The following is a 16,873-nucleotide window of genomic DNA, read 5'->3' as shown; positions in this document are numbered from 1 at the left end:
CCTTGGGAGGAGAATCACGACCACTTACAATGGAAAAGGTCTCTCAGACCTACTCACATAACCATTGCATGGCCCTATACTTGGAAGCGTGTGGAAATCATTCTCTGGTTGTGTTCATCCTTGGGCTCTTTGATGAATTTTCAAGTCCTAATTGATGGAAAATTAAAAAACTTGATGGAGAAGTGGACATAACCATTTTGGAGTGCAATGCAAGAGAAGGCCTACAAATTTTATTGTGATGTGCCCCCTATTGATACTTTTGAATTTTTTCATAGGGCATCAACAACCCAAGATAATTTTGTGGCTTGTATAATAGATTGTATCTTGCTTAGGAACCTTTCATGGATGCCCCTTAAATTTGCTGTAGTTCTTGGTGAATGACTTACCGTGCACATAAGAAAGTGACTATCAAGTATATATAATGGTTGTGTTTGTATGTGGACTGTGTATGCCTATTATATACCTTTGTTCTCACACCTTGGATCTTGACAAATAAATTAGTCTTTGTGATGTAATACCTCTGCTCACTGTGAATAACTCTGTGACTGTCAAAATTGCTTTGTTATTCATGTATTTGAATTTCACTATTTCCTTTTGAGAACTCAATGATTTATCTTTGACAAGGAAAAAATTACTATTTTTTGTAGATTGTAAACCCTGTTGACATCACTGATTTTATCCATTTATCAATGCATAATTCATCTTCTCGTATCTAGATTTATACAGTGACCTCTGTGTTGCACTTAAGAATTGATAATATCATAGACTTTGAGGGAGATCTCAAGAGACTAAGATAATGATCCCTTTATCATTGATGCATTAGTTGGGACTGTTATGATCTTCTCTTGGCCCTATACAAATAATTATCGTAGAGACAAATCATTAGATGACCATAGTGTGTACCACAGTGTAGGATATTATACATATCCTATTTTAACTTCTCTTCTTTAATGAAGATCTTAATGCAATTTGTTAGATAACTATTTTCAAGTTTTGCATTATTCATGTCTCTCTTCATGGGAAAGGGATTTTTATAGTGTTCATTATGCTAGGACTCAAGATAGCATCATGAAATTTGAGCATTAACTTTCATGTATACCCTCATTAGCCTTAAACTATTGCTCTACCCTTTGATAGTGAACCTGTGCTTGGAGCGAGCTTCATGCTGCTCCATTATCATAAAGACTTTGTATCTTTCTTACCAATGTTTGAAGCTCTTTGATAGGGCTGAGTTTCTACTCAAATATTTTTCCATACATGATTATGATATCTGTGATTCCTTATATGATTGTGAAAATAAAACTCTATTATGAAAATCCAAGCATGGTCTCAAGAGGTCTTTGATTTTGTTGATTTCACTATTTACTATCTCTATTGTGAAGAATTGACCATTATATTAATGATTTTGTCCTAAACTAAGATTTGGGACTGCATTTGTGTGATTTTCATATAATTCCGAGACCAATTTGCAGCTTTAATATAATTTCATGCCTCTAGTGCTCCACATAATAGATCCATGTAACTACAGTCTTTATATACATTGTTTCAAGAAACCTTCTTAGATATTCTATAGTAACATGTATTCTTTACAATCTTTCATAATAAGTTGTCAGCTAATAACAAACCTATCATTTATATGTATAAAATCTGACCCTGTCCCATTGTCATTGAGGCTAATGCATTGTCAATAACTATTGTTTATTATCATGTGGACTATAAAATATTATCTAATTCTACTTTCACACCTTTTCCTCATCATTGATTGTGTAAGAAGACTATGATTTTTGGTTTGGATCCTATAGATTGGCTTTTACATATCTTCACTTTGCTGATTTGGCAGTGGTATATGCATCTTTTTTGGACTATATCTTCTCATTGCTACAACTTTGTATCTTCTTTATTTTTCTTGGAGTTTGTGAACTACTCTACAATCTTTGTGATTTCATATTGACATGCCCTCACTGTCCTTTCTTTACTAGTGATCTCTTTAATAACTATGAATGGTTGTTTGTAGCATGCTTTTTTATTGTTTTTGTGTCTTTTGACAATATTTCTTTTGTTTTCTTATTCTGATCTTGAATTTTCTATTGTGATCTGTGCTACAAACTATTATAAATCTATTACCATCTTTTTAAAATGAAGATGCTACAAACTATTATAAATATATCTATTCATTACCTTTTGTTGCTCTATATCTTGTCACAGTCTTGAGTCAATATTTTCATCTTCCTCACAACTCTTTGATACTTTCTTCATTTCTAAATTATGTTTTTTGAAATAAGTTTGTTTCTTTTACATTATTACCTTACATTGGAGCCTATCATGGATTGATGTTTTCAGGCTCTACCACTATCATGGATTGTATTTGCTCTTTGTAACTTCTTTGTGGGAGATGGGGGTACAACCAATGGTATCAATGAAAACAACACTATAATTAGTTACAAAGGTTTAGTCAGTATCCACATAGCTCCATATTTTGACACAATTGTCAAAGGGGTCTCAACCTTTTTGGTTTCATATTCTAGCTGGAATGGAGAGAACATGCATGCTAACTTCTTTCTTGTTTCTCATGTTTTAAAGAAGCAACTTCACTTCAAGGTACTTTGTTTCTAACATTCATTGTCGCTCTTGAGTTTTACTTATTGAGATATGCATGATGAATCTTTCTTTTATTTGTCATCCTTTCCATCAATACATTTTTTACAACAGTATATACAAAATTTGAGAGTCGTGCATTTTAGTGTTGCCATTCTTTGGGTTGTAGGGCTTTGTTATTTTAGATTGGTAAGGAATTGACATACTAACTACCTTGGCTAGTGCTAATTATTTTCTTTTTGTCTTAGAAGGTGTAGGTGTAAGAATTGACATGGTACTGCAATTTTCTCTTGCTTTGTTGTTAAAAAGACTCTTTTCTTGCTTAGTCAAACTGTTGGATTACTACTGCTAGAAAATATATTGTAGAGTACCCTTTTACTGAAACATTAGATATAAGTAAAGGTTAATTTATGGTGGACATGTTATTATAATTTTTCTGAGGCATTCACATACACTTGATTCTTCCTTTTACAAATTTGTTTGGCAGGTAATGGTTCCCTTTAGTTATACAAATTTCATTAATGATCTAACTTACCAAATTAAGGAAGGTTTCATCTCCATGAGTAGAATAAATGATGCAGCACGAATAATTTTGACGGTGAAATTTATCATGGCCTTGTTTGAGCATCCTATGACTAACTTGACCCTAGCCAACCAACTAGGTAGCAAGGTAATATGGATTCAAATTTTAACTCATTTGTAGTCTCTGAACAAGTTAAATGGATTTAATGCATGTCATAAATTATTGGGATTTTATATATCAACAACCTTGAACACTTGAACCACCTTTAAAACCATTGCACCTTATTGCTATAATTCACATGCATTGCATATTTGCTTCTGTTTTTCATCAAGTGTTATTTTTCAATAGTATATATACCATTTTTTAAAGATAACTTTACTATCAAGGAAATATGCCATATGGATATAAATTCTAATGCATTACCATTCTTTGAATGATAAATGGGTTTAGTGCATGCCATTAGTTATTGTGATTTTTTGGTATCAATAGACCTTTAAAACCATTGTATTTTTTATCTACTTCTATTTTTCAATATTCTTTATACCATTTTTCAAATAGAACTTCTGATCAAGTATATTAGGAATAGAAACTAAGAGTAAAAACTTTGAAGATCTGACATATGCAAATATCTCAGCCCCTTGTTAATTTCAATAATTCATAACATTCATTTGCATGATGGAATAAGTTTGATGCTTGCTCCTGGCATTATCTTTTTTTGATGTGTTCTAACATTTACCCTCGATATATCAGGAGCACAGGGATTTGGCAAGAGAAGTTGTCAGGAAGTCATTGGTACTATTGAAAAATGGGAAAGCAGGGAGTCACCCTTTGCTTCCTTTGGATAAGAAGGCTCCCAAGATTCTTGTTGCAGGGGCTCATGCTGACAATCTTGGTTATTAGTGTGGTGGATGGACAATTCAATGGCAAGGGTTAAGTTGTAACACAACTATAGGTGAGGCTCTCTATTAGAGAATGCTTTATCATTTTATAGATTATAAATTTATTAGTAATTGTGCTAAACTTTCATAATCCCAACGGTTTGCAGGAACAACAATTCTCCAAGCAATCAAATATGTTGTTAGTCCTTCTATCACAATTTTTTATGAGCAAAGTCTAGATGCAAACTATGTGAAAGGAAAATATTTTCCATATGCTATTGTGGTTGTGGGTGAACAACCATATGCAGAAACTTTTGGAGATAATTTGAATTTGACAATTATCTTAGATGGAGGCAATACTATCAACAATGGACCAAATATTCCTTGAAATGCCTTGTACTCTTGATATCTAGAAGGTTGGTTGTAGTGAAGGAATTCGTTCCAGTGATGTATGCCTTTGTTGCAGTGTGGCTTCTCGACACTGAGGGTCAAGATGTGATTGATGCAATTTTTGGTAATTATGCTTTTCAAGGAAAGTTGTCAAGAAAATAGTTTAAGAATGTCAATCAACTACCCATGAATGTGGGAGACAAGCACTATGATCCCTTATATCCATTAGGTTTTGGATTGACTACCACTGTAGTTGAAAAATTGAGGTAGTCATTTAGGCTCGATCCCCTTTATCTAAATTGCTAATAAAGTCAAGCCTTTGACATCAAGATGGTGTCTATCAAATAACAATTGAATATTCATTTTTGAAATGATTTTCATAAAAAAATATTTAGTTTAAGCATTTAGAAAATGCAGCAGGTACTTATTTCTATTTTGTCCTTGTTTCTTTTTGCAATTATTCTTGTTAGTGTTATGTGTTATAGGACTTCATTTGTTGTTCTATCCAAGGGGACGACTCCTTGTGTTCTTGCCATGATAATTATCCTTTGTTTGTACCTATTTATGATGTGAAACATCACTTCATACATATATCTAGATCATTATTGTTTCCAGTTTTGCATTGAGTTTGACACTCTATAGATCATTCCAACATTTTTTAATATATAACTTAGTTTTGTATGATAGAAAAGAAAATATAAATTGAGATATCACAACCAAGGGGATGTGGAAGAATGTAATTAACTCATGATTGACAAAAGATGTGTTCCCATGCTACTTGTAATAAACTTATGGCTCTTGCATTTTGTCTTCTATGTGCCTTTCTCTTCTTTTGTGTGAGTTTATGTTAATGGTGGAATGATGCAGTTCTAGTTTAAATATTCTGATTCTTGTGGTTAGGTGCACATTATTACCCAAGGCATTGTCCTTCTATTTGTAATATTTTTATTTTCTTTTATGTTTTAGTTCAAGTTTAATATTATGTTATTTTTGCATTATAAGATTTATGGTATTTAATAAATTATTCATATCATGACTATATTCACTACCAATTAATTGAAACCAGTAAATAAAAATGACTAAATATACTACCAATGGACAAATCAGTGAATAAAAATGATTAAATATACTACCAATTGATGGCAATTAATGATTACAATGACTAAATAAATGACCACTTAACAACAATCAATGACTAAATATATGACTAAATAAATGACTACCATGACTAAATAAATGACCAGTTAACAAAAATCAATGACTAAATTAATGGCTAAATATATGACTAAATAAATCACTACCATGACTAAATAAATGACCAGTTAACAACAATCAATGACTAAATTAATGACTAAATCAATTTCTAAATTAATAACTAAATCAATGACTAAATAATTGACTAAATCAATGACTAAATCAATGACCAAATTGATCAATCAAAACAACCAATAAATGACTAAAATAGTTTAGTCATGATTTGGTCGCATTATAAATTACTGACAATAAACTACTAATGGTCACATGACCATGATTAGTCATTTATATGCAATTTTTAGTAGCTTTTTTAGTCATATATTGCTATTTTTGTACTAGTGATATTAAGAGCACCAATCCAAATGTTCCTACTTCCCATTACTCATTCATTATCATGGCATAATTATTTCACTATTGAAAATCACCTACAACATGCCTAATTCATTTCCTTCAATAAGAATTAACCATTAACATCAACATAATACTAAATGTGAAACCATATCCAAGAGAAATGCAATAAGGAAATAAATTCTTTTCCAACTAAGAACATGAAATCTAATCCATCCAAGACTCATCCAAAGACATCATTTATGATAGTTCTAATACTTAATATAAGTACAAATCCAATAGCCAACAAGATGAGGGGGGGGAGGGGGGGGGTGAATCATACAAACTTAATCTTCCATAAAAACATCAAATTCAACCTCGGTAACATATATTTCAGTAATATATCCAAAACTATTAAACATGCAAACTCAAAGGCATATAAACATCATAAACCTCATAAAACCAGATTTAACGTGGAAACCCAAATAGGGAAAAACCACTGTGGGATTTTGGACCCACTAAGAAATATACTCTTCTAGAGTATGCTTGGTTAAAAGCAAATCTTGTTAAAGATTACAAACACATTGCTAGATGTGACCCGGTTAAGGGATTTCCCTTAGATCTGTTAGGATCTTCACCTTGTTAGAAGTGACCTTGTTAAAGGATTTCAAACACTCAATCAGAATGTCACCTTGCTAGAGGGTTTTACAAATAAGACTGTTAAGTCCACTCAGTTAAGAGTTTTTCCGTCACTTTCATAAAATAACAGTAATAAAAATCTATCTGCAACTTCACATCTAAAATGCTAAAGTAGATTCTTATTTGCCCAATACAATCTAGACATAGAACTAATCTTGTCCATCTTCTAGGCTTCTATACTCTGTTATTCAAATAGGTCTTCAAGCTTCTGTGCTCGGTAATCACTATGTAGCATCCCTGTGCATACACTTGACCTCATCCATTGTTTATCAACAGTTTCCTATTTATAAACAATTAGGTAACCGCTTAATCTCCTTGATCACATTTCCCATGATCAATCATAGCCATCAGATCTTTGATCTTGTCCAGGTTCGATGCATCTTTCGATCTGAAAATGTTTTACCCTGCCTAGGAACTTGCATATATTTCTTGGTACTTGTGCTAGGGTATTGCAGTTCAATCTGCGTTGTAGATCTTCATGCCGACTTTCCTTTGCCATAGATTCATTAGCAAACTATATTAACGACATACCAATCATTCAATCAGTTCTAGCTCATCAACTTCCTTCATTAAATAACGCATGCACACATTTAATGCATTCTGTTATAGCTCGGTTACAACTCGGTAACAACTCGGTAAATACTAAACTTCACTCGATAGACATTTCGCCTTCATTAACCGATAGCGATAACCTTACGGTTTACCGACTAGGTTCTTTGCTTGATAGCATACTATAGTATTAACCTTTACAATTTACAACATATGTATGATGTTAAAACAATCTGAATATCATGATCTCATCATTGTCTGACTCGGTAATAGTTGCCCATTGAATACCTTATTCATCCCTTTATTCATCATACTCTTTCCTGTGTCTTTTACCAACATCTTTATATTCTTCAAATCATACTTCTCAAGATATGGCAACATCATACTGAATTAGAAAATCAATTTCTTGACATCAATGACAAAATAATAATATCAAGACAGTAAACATCCTTAATCAGTTATATCCATAATCATCAACAACCTTCTCAATATCCTTATGAAATGCCAACAATCTTTCATTGTCTGTTATAATGCAATATTGCCAACAATCTCCCCCTTTGGCATTGATGGAAAAACCAATTGATTTGACCTTAATAGATTCGGATTGCTGTGATTCTGAAATGCTAAAATGCTCTCCCCCATACATTAGACTTCTCCTGTTTTCTTCAGTCTTCTTTCCAATCTGTAGTCTTCTCAGTTTTCTTTTAGTCTTCTCCCCCGATATTAGTCTTCTCCCCCTTTGACAACAATGCCAAAAAGTAAAGAACTATAACATAATTTCTGTCTATATGAAGTGTTTTCCTGTTGTTGTGTATCAATTCAGTCTCGATCAGAGCATTTTGTCTTCAATTCTTGTTCCCTATATTGTTTCCTGTAATAATTCTTGTACACCTTTAGAAAACATCCTAAAGTGTATAAATCAACATCAACTCCTAAAAGATATTCGGTAGAGTCATCGGATTGATGCTTTCACCGAACTCGGTTAGTGAGTAGAAGATAGGGGTAGGACCCCTAACTTACTTCTGAGATATTCAAAAGTGTCCCTTGGTAGTGGCTTGGTGAAGATATCTGCTATTTGTTCCTTTGTGCTAACATACTCCAACACCACTTTCTTCTCTTGAGCTTCTTCTCTAAGATAGTGATATTTGATAGATATGTGCTTTGTCTTAGAGTGCATAACAAGATTCTTTGAAATATTAATGGCACTAGTATTGTCATAGAATATAGTTACTAGCTCAGTAACTTTCTCATTTATACCTTCCAACAATTGTTTGATCCATGCAATGTTGGTACAATTCAATGCTGCAGCAACGTATTCAGCTTCTGTTGTTGACTGTGAAACACATCCTTGTTTCTTGCTAAGCCAACTCACTAGTCTTTCTCCTAAAAAGAAAGCTCCTCCACTTGTGCTTTTTCTGTCATCAATGTTGCCTTCCCCATCAGCATCAGTATAAAATTTTAAATCAAAATCATTTCCTTTCTGATATACTAAGCCATAATCGTTAGTGCCTTTCAAGTATCTAAAGATTCTTTTGGTTGCTGTCATGTGTGTTTCCTTAGGATCTGTAGAGAATCTCGCAACTATACCTACTACATGTGCTATGTCTAGTCTGCTGTGAACAACATATTGAAGTTTTCCAATCATGGATCGGTAAATTGTCTCATCAATAGATGCAGATTCATCATTCTTTGATAATTTACAGTTGGTAGTCATAGGAGTACTTACTGGTTTTGAATCCTCCATTCCAAATTTCTTCAAGATTTCCTTTATGTACTTGGATTGAGTAATGAAAATCTCATTTTTCATTTGCAATAGCTGTAAATCTATAAAATACTTTATCTCACCCATTAATGACATCTCAAATTCTTTGCTCATTTCATTTCCAAAGTTCTTGCATAAAGAGTCATTTCCACAAAATATAATATCATCAACAAATATGGCTGAGATCAGTATTACATTTTCATCATTCTTCATGTACATATTGTTGTTCTCACTTGTCCTTATAAAACCAATCTTGATCAAATAAGAGTGCAATCTTTCATACCATGCTCTAAGTGCTTGTTTCAAACCATACAAAGCTTTGTTCAATTTACATACCCGATCTTTATTATTGTCTTCAACAAATCCTTCAGGTTGTTCAATAAAAACTTCTTCTTCTAATATTCCATTCAGAAATGCAAATTTGACATCCATTTGATATACCTTGAAATTTTTGAAAGCAGCATATGCCAACAATGTTCTTACTCCTTCAAGTCTAGCAACAGGTGCAAAAGTTTCACCATAATCAATTCCTTCTTCTTGAGCATAACCTTTGCAAACTAGTCTTGCTTTGTTTTGAATGACCTCTCCTTTTTCATTTAGCTTGTTTCGGAAAATCCACTTTGTACCGATTACATTTTTGTCCTTAGGTCTTGGGATTAGTGTCCATGTGTCATTCTTCTTGATTTGATCAATCTCTTCTGTCATAGCATTTATCCTATCTTCAATGTTAAATGCCTCTTTCACTATTCTTGGTTCAAATTCAGATATCAAACATGTGTTTTGTCTTAGTTTGTTTCTTGTCATCATTGGATCATCCTTATCTCCTATAATCTGACTTGGTGCATGATGTCTTCTGACATACTTGGCTAATACAGGCTCGGTAGACTCTGTATGAGCTTCTTCATCACTCGGTAATTGGATATTCTCTGCATTTTCTTCAACAGTCTTCTTGGTAAGACTTCTTGGTTGAACATAGACAAATTCATCATAGTCTTCTAGTTCCTTGGAATTTCCTTCATCATTTCTTTCTGCAAATTCATCAATTTTCACATTTGCACTTTCTACTATTTTGTTAGATGATTTGATCAGACATATAAATGCTTTGCTTCTAGAAGAATAACCTAGAAACGTCCTTTCTTCACTCTTCTGATCAAACTTGCCATTTCTATCATCTTTGTGAACATAGCATTTACTTCCAAAGATTTTAAAATAACTTACATTAGGTTTCTTATCAAGAGAAATTTCATATGGTGTCTTCAAAGTACCTTTCTTCAATTGTACTCGATTCAAGGAGTAAACTGTTGTGCTTATTGCTTCTCTCCAAAATGTTTGTGGCGCTTTCTTTTCAATCATCAGTGTTCTAGCACAATCCACAATAGATCTATTTCTTCTCTCAGCTATTCCATTTTGTTGTGTAGTTCTCAGTGTAGAGACTTGTCTTTTAATACCATGATCATTGCAAAATAAGTTGAACTCATCAGATGTGAACTCTCCTCCTCTATCTGATCTAAGACATTTTAGTTGTCTTCCTGTTTTATTTTCAACTCTTGCCTTGTACCATTTAAACATTTGAAAAGCTTCTGATTTTTCTTTTAAAAACATTACTGACATCATCCTTGAATAATCATCCACAAATAATATGAAATATTTATCACCATAATAACTTTGAACTTTCATAGGACCACAAAGATCAGTGTGCACTAGATATAAAATTCCCTTAGAAGTGTAAGACTTACTTGTAAAGCTTGATCTTGTCATCTTGCCCATCTGGCATCCTCAGCACATAGCATTCTCAGGTTTTTCAAGACTCAGTAGACCTCTTACTCGGTGCTTCTTACTTATTTTGATCAGATTATCAAAATTTACATGACAAAACCTTTTATGCCATAACCAGGTATCATCTATCTTTGCATACAAACACTTGTTATGACTTGAGTCAAGGTGAAATGTGTTACCTTTTCTTTGTGTCCCGGTAGCAGCTAAATTTCCATTCTTGTCATGAACTTTGACAAATCCTTTCTAAAATTCTATTCGGTAACCTGTGTTGTTTAGGTGTGGTACACTCAACAAAATGTATTTCAAACCTTCAGCCCAATAAACATCATTGCATCTTGCATTGTCAGGAAGTGTTATAGATCCTTTACCTTTCACTAGACATGGTGCATCATTACCAAATCTGACATAGCCTCCATCATAATCTTATAATATAACAAACTTGTGTTTATCTCCTGTCATATGATGTGAGCATCCACTATCTATGATCCAAGAATCATTAGTGTTTATGTGAGAGGTTAGGGCTTTTTCTTCATACCTTTCTTCATCTGATCCATCTTTGATAGCCACATAAACTACTTCCTCTATATTAGTCTCATCTGATTTATCATCATTGGATTCCTCATCAGTTATTAAACATGTCTTTCTATCTCTTCTTCTGAAGTCTCGGTGTCCTCTGTAATGATTGTCTTTCTGTCTATCATCTCGGTAATCTCTCTTTTCAGTAGAATCTTTGTCAAGACAGTTAGAAGCCATATGTCCTATCTTATCACAATTGAAACATTTCAAAGGTAGCTTTCCTTTATACTTACCTTTGCCTCTCGGTAACCTTTTGGCTAATAGTGCTTCAAACTCTTCTTGCTTTCTGATTTCCTCATACAGTTTGTGTACTATCTCCATGTTCTTACGAAATCTTTCACTTGCTCCACTATGATCTCCTTCAGAGTATTTATACTTTCTTTCATTGAAATCATTAGATTCATCAAGATGAAAAGAACTAAATGTAGATTCAACTTTATTTACCGAAGATCCACTGTTATCAAAGTTACTTAATTCAAATGCATGTAGCTTACCAATAGTAGCATCTAAAGAAACTGGCGTATTAGGTACAGACCTCAATTCATTGATTGCAGAGACTCGGATTGCATAAGCTGGTAGAAGGGTTCTCAACAACTTACTTGTTATATCCTTTTCTTCAATAGTTCCACCTGCTCCTTTGATTTAATTGACAATCTCCTTTAGTCTTGTACTGTACTGAGTTATGTTCTCACCTTCATTCATCCTCATAGATTCACGTTGTCCTATTAGACCATCTACTTTTGCTTTTTGAACATGTTCATCTCCTCCATATACTGATATGAGCTTATCCCACATAGCCTTTGCATCATTGCAGCCTTCTAGATCATTAAACTTTGAGTCGGTCAATGCAAATGTTATTTCAATCATTGCTTGAATATGTTCTTGCTTTGCCTTTATCTCTTCCATAGTCAATGGATAGGTGCTTGGTGTAACAAAATCATTCTCCAGATAGTATACATCATATTCTCCAACTCCTGATAGATGTAGCTTCATCCTTTTCTGCCATGTAGAGAAACTTGACTTGTTTAGCTTTGGTGCATCCCTCTTATACATCTTTGGATCTGTAACTCAAGTGCCTTTAAACTTTTCTTGCAAATTCCAAAGCTCTGATACCAATTGATAGTTCTGATACTTAATATAAGTACAAATCCAATAGCCAACAAGATGAGGGGGGGGGGGGGGGGGGGGGTGAATCATACAAACTTAATCTTCCATAAAAACATCAGATTCAACCTCGGTAACATATATTTCAGTAATATATCCAAAACTGTTAAACATGTAAACTCAAAAGCATATAAACATCATAAACCTCATAACACTAGATTTAACGTGGAAACCCAAATAGGGAAAAACCACTGTGGGATTTTGGACCCACTATGAAATATACTCTTCTAGAGTATGCTCGGTTAAAAGCAAATCCTGTTAAAGATTACAAATACATTGCTAGATGTGACCCGATTAAGGGATTTCCCTCAGATCTGTTAGGATCTTCACCTTGTTAGAAGTGACCTTGTTAAAGGATTTCAAACACTCAATCAAAATGTCACCTTGCTAGAGGGTTTTACAAATAAGACTATTAAGTCCACTTGGTTAAGAGATTTTCTGTCACTTTCACAAAATAACAGTAATAAAAATCTATCTGCAACTTCACATCTAAAATGCTAAAGCAGATTCTTATTTGTCCAATACAATCTAGACATAGAACTAATCTTGTCCATCTACTGGGCTTCTATACTCTGTTATTCAAACAGGTCTTCAAGCTTCTGTGCTCGGTAATCACTATGTAGCATCCATGTGCATACATTTGCCCGCATCCATTGTTTATCAACAATTTCCTATTTATAAATAATTAGGTAACCGCTTAATCTCCTTGATCACATTTCCCATGATCAATCATAGCCATTAGATCTTTGATCTTGTCTAAATTCGATGCATCTTTCAATCATAAAATGTTTTACCCTGCCTAGAAACTTGCATATATTTCTTGGAACTTGTGCCAGGGTATTGCGGTTCAATCTGCTCTGTAGATCTTCATGCCGACTTTCCTTTGCCATATATTCATTAACAAACTATATTAACGGCATACCAATCATTCAATCAGTTCCAGCTCATCAGCTTCCTTCATTAAATAACGCATGCAAACATTTAATGCATTCTGTTATAGCTCGGTTACAACTCGGTAACAACTCGATAAATACTAAACTTCACTCGGTAGACATTCCGCCTTCATTAACCGATAGCGATAACCTTAGGGTTTACCGACTAGGTTCTTTGCTTGATAACATAGTACAGTATTAACCTTTACTATTTACAACATATGTATGATGTTAAAACAATCTGAATATCATGATCTCATCATTGTCTGACTCGATAATAGTTGCCCATTGAATACCTTATTCATCCCTTTATTCATCATATTCTTTCCTGTGTCTTTTACTGACATCTTTATATTCTTCAAATCATACTTCTCAAGATATGGGAACATCATACTACATTAGAAAATCAATTTCTTGACATCAATGACAAAATAATAATATCAAGACAGTAAACTTCCTTAATCAGTTATATCCATAATCATCAACAACCTTCTCAATATCCCTATGAAATGCCAACAATCTTTCATTGTCTGTTATAATGCAATATTGCCAACAGTTTATTCAACCATGATACCAATTCCTTACTTCCATAAATGATCAATATCCAAGATACAACATAGATTCAACAAGAATTACAACAATATATTAGATCATTTCTATTACATATGAGTACAAGATCCTCTTACATCAAGATACATAGTTCCAGATATATGAGTTCAACTAATGTAAATACCACATGAATCATAATACATCAATCTGCTCCAAGAATCCATCCATAAGTCGAAGAGATAAGAACCCACATCCACGCTCAAGAGCATCCAACGAAGAACATCCCAATGGGAGAAGGCATCATACCACCCAAACATGTGGAACTAATAAGAAATCACTTCCTGTGCTATAAAGAATGACACAAGGTCCCACATACACTCTGTTGGAAGTATGTTACAAATATGTACTCAAGGGATATTTGAGAGATGTGTTGTAATTGATGTCAGTATATTTATATGATAGTGATGCAGTGAAGTTCAGTGATTTAACTTGTTCAGCGTAGTAAGTATGATGAAGATTAGAGTTTGCGGATCAAAGGGTTTGTAGAGGGTTGTTTGTAGCTAATTTAGTTCAAGTTTCAGAGGTCCACATGGAGATTTGATTGAGTTATGGGTATCTGAGTTATGGCTGGTTTCTGAGTTGTTCAATGGAGACAGAGTGACGTTATTTTGATCTACATTGTTTTGCATTGTAATATCTTGTTCCGCAGATTTGGAGGTATGTTTGGGACATTGGTGTGTGCCCATAATTTAAGTGGTTCATGGTTTAGAGGTCTGCAAGTGATTTTTCAAGATTGACAATGGTTGCAGTTAGTGTTCCAGAGGTTCGGTATGAAGATGCTAGTGATTCTAGTAATTTGTGTTGGTGCAGATGTTGCTATGGTAATTCATGATGCTTGTGGATATTTTTGGATCACGTGTCTTTTGTGTTGGTGGTCCACATTGATTGTTGAGCTCGTAATTGATTATTTTCTTTGGTATGTTGGTGTTCTTCATGTTCTTGGCTAATCTAATGCTTGTAATGTGTTGTGGATGTTCGAGGTGTAATTCATGAAGGTGTAACATGTTTGAGGAAAAAAATTTGTGTTTGTGCTATATCTTGACTGACATTTCTTGGTCCACATGCAATATTGTATTGAGTGTGGTTGTATTTTTGAAATTAGGTGATGAGTTTTGAATCAACCTTGCTGATTTCTCTAAGGTTGATGTCATGTATAAATAATTGTAATAACTTTGTATTTGAGTGTGATGTAGGTGTGTGGATGAGAGTAAGTGTGTATGTGCGCTGAATGTATACATCTTTTGAAGGTAGAGAAGAAGTGTGAAGAAGAAAGTTGTTTTGTTCTTCAAAGGGACTGAACTAGGCATAAAGGAGATGTTATTTCTCAATTCATGTTTTACGAATGTAATCCGTGATTATTTGTATAGGCAGTGAGACTTCCCTAGGTACTGAGTCTTTTTGTTTTGAGCAGTGAGCTCTAGGAAGTGTGCTTGAATGCATGTGGATTCCTCATTGTAATATTTCTAGCAAAGTATACCTATTTTGTGGGTTCATCCCGATCATGGTTTTTCCCCTAACAGGGTTTCCCATGTCAAAAATATTGGTGTTATGTGTGTTTATGATGTGTTGTTTATTTATGCTTTCATGTTTAATTATTAGATAGAGAATAAGTTTAAGAAAGTGTGATTTTTTGTGACAACTAATTCACCCACCCCCTCTCAGTTGTCTACCCTATTTCCATCAATTGGTATCAAAGCAGGTTCCTCCAAAGAAGCTTAACCACTTGAGGTTATATGGGATGGCAACTTACAAGAAGAATAGTCCGAGATTTGATGGTACCAACTACTCTCTTTGGAAGAGTTGCAAGGAGTTTCATCTGAGATGCATTGGTGAACCTTACTGGGATATTACTAAAATCAAGTATACCATTCTTGCAAATGATCCTTCAACTATGGATGAGATCAAAAGTGTTGAATATAATATTAGGGCTAAGGAAGCATTGTTGAGTTTTCTAACTGACTCCAAGATGACAAATGTTATGGAATTGCAGATGGCTCATGAGATCTGAAAGAAGTTGGAAACCTTGTATGAAGGTGATAGTTATGTGAAGATTGCTAAGTTGCAGAGCCTAAAAGGAAAATATGAGATGTTGAAGATGGGTGAAGATGAAAACATCACTTCTTACATGCAAAAATTGATTGAACTTGTGTGCAATATCAGATGTGTTAGTGGGAAGTTGGAAGAATCAAATATTGTTGCTAAAGTTCTCAAATATTTACCTGCATCCTACAAGCATAAAGTTGTTACCATTGAGGAGATCAAAATTGTGAAAGATGTAACTAGAGACATGTTGATTGGTAAACTTTCAGCCTTTGAGATGAGTGAGTTTTATGATTCTCTTCGTAAGGTAGAATCTACATTCAAGGCCACTATTTCTGGAAAGGATAAGTAGAGATATGGTCTGGGAGAAAGTTCTTCAAGATGGATGTCTAGATATGAGAAGGAGAGGAAGGAAATTGAAGATGAAGAGCAAGAGCTTAAGGAGATTGAAGCCCTTATTACCAAAATATTACCCAAAGGAGCCAGTAAGTATGAAGGGATATTGCCTCTTAAATGTTTTTCTTGCAATAAGATAGGTCATTTTGCCTCAAGGTGTTCGGAAAGAGTTCCTCAGTCAAAACCTTACAAACCTATATTTCAGAAGAGGTGTTATTATGCTACTAATGAAGGTGTGAAAAATGATGAATCTGATAAAGGGAGGTTCAAGTGGTAATCAATGGGTATTTATTGCTATCAAGGAAGATGATCCAATGTCTACTGACTCTACTAGCTGCATGAATGTGGAAAGAGATTTGGCTACACAAATTGAATAAAAGGATGAATGGGTGATTGATAGTAG

At 33.9% G+C, this 16,873-nt stretch overlaps 1 pseudogene; it reads left to right on the top strand.

Moving 5' to 3' along the window:
- LOC131034333 (uncharacterized) overlaps window positions 1-4,656 on the top strand; it is a 31,826-nt pseudogene extending 27,170 nt beyond the window's left edge.
- The last annotated feature ends 12,217 nt before the right edge of the window (window positions 4,657-16,873 follow it).

This window comes from Cryptomeria japonica, chromosome 3 (assembly GCF_030272615.1).
Source record: "Cryptomeria japonica chromosome 3, Sugi_1.0, whole genome shotgun sequence".
Taxonomy (NCBI): Eukaryota; Viridiplantae; Streptophyta; class Pinopsida; order Cupressales; family Cupressaceae; genus Cryptomeria; species Cryptomeria japonica.
The sequence above is the reverse complement of the archived record's forward strand: the minus strand, read 5'-3'. Positions and strand labels throughout refer to the sequence as shown.